A 726-nucleotide genomic window follows, 5' to 3' on the forward strand; every position below is an offset into this window, starting at 1 on the left:
GGTGTCTCCAGTCCTCCAAGAGGCAGTTAGTTCCCCCGAGTGGTCCGGACTCCCGCAAACACTCTCATCAGCAAACTCTTTCTTAGGGAGGATTATGGGATGTGTCAGCTGGCTACGCGGGAGCTAAGGGAGAGCCTCACTTCCCTTAGACCCCAAGACTTTCCAAGTCCTCAGGAAAATCAGACTCCTTTGACATGAAAGCTGGGTGGGCAGCAGGAGGCAGGTAGTGGAAGAAAGCCCCATTCCCCCGCCTCCCCCATGTCTAATCCGCAGGAGGTGGGTAATCCCACAGATGAGAGGACCCTGTCCATTTCAGGAAGCTTCCTGGGATGGCTCCAAAAGGCGACCATGTCCCTCCTTAGTGCTCACACCTGGGTTCAGATGTGCTGTGTGGGGTAGGGAGCAGGGGGGCTGGTTTTGTCTCTAAACAAGGCAGCCCACCTCTGGCAGGGCAAGGAAGGCCAGGCCACTGTGCTCTGCACCCCACATTCCCAGTAACTGGCAAGAGGGACCCCAGCCACCAGCCGATAAAAAAGAGAGGGCATCTGCACAAGAACACCCACACTTGCAGATAATACCCACTTGACCTGGCTTCAATGACTGGATGATCAGAGCTCAATCAAAAGAAAAACGAAGAAAAAAAAAAAGTAATCTGATACAACTTGATGAACTTGACCTACACCTATGGATGCAGTAACTCAAAAGAGGGAACAAATCTTTACAACG

The sequence above is a fragment of the Chrysochloris asiatica genome, unplaced genomic scaffold (genome assembly GCF_000296735.1).
Source record: "Chrysochloris asiatica unplaced genomic scaffold, ChrAsi1.0 scaffold00262, whole genome shotgun sequence".
Taxonomy (NCBI): domain Eukaryota; kingdom Metazoa; phylum Chordata; class Mammalia; order Afrosoricida; family Chrysochloridae; genus Chrysochloris; species Chrysochloris asiatica.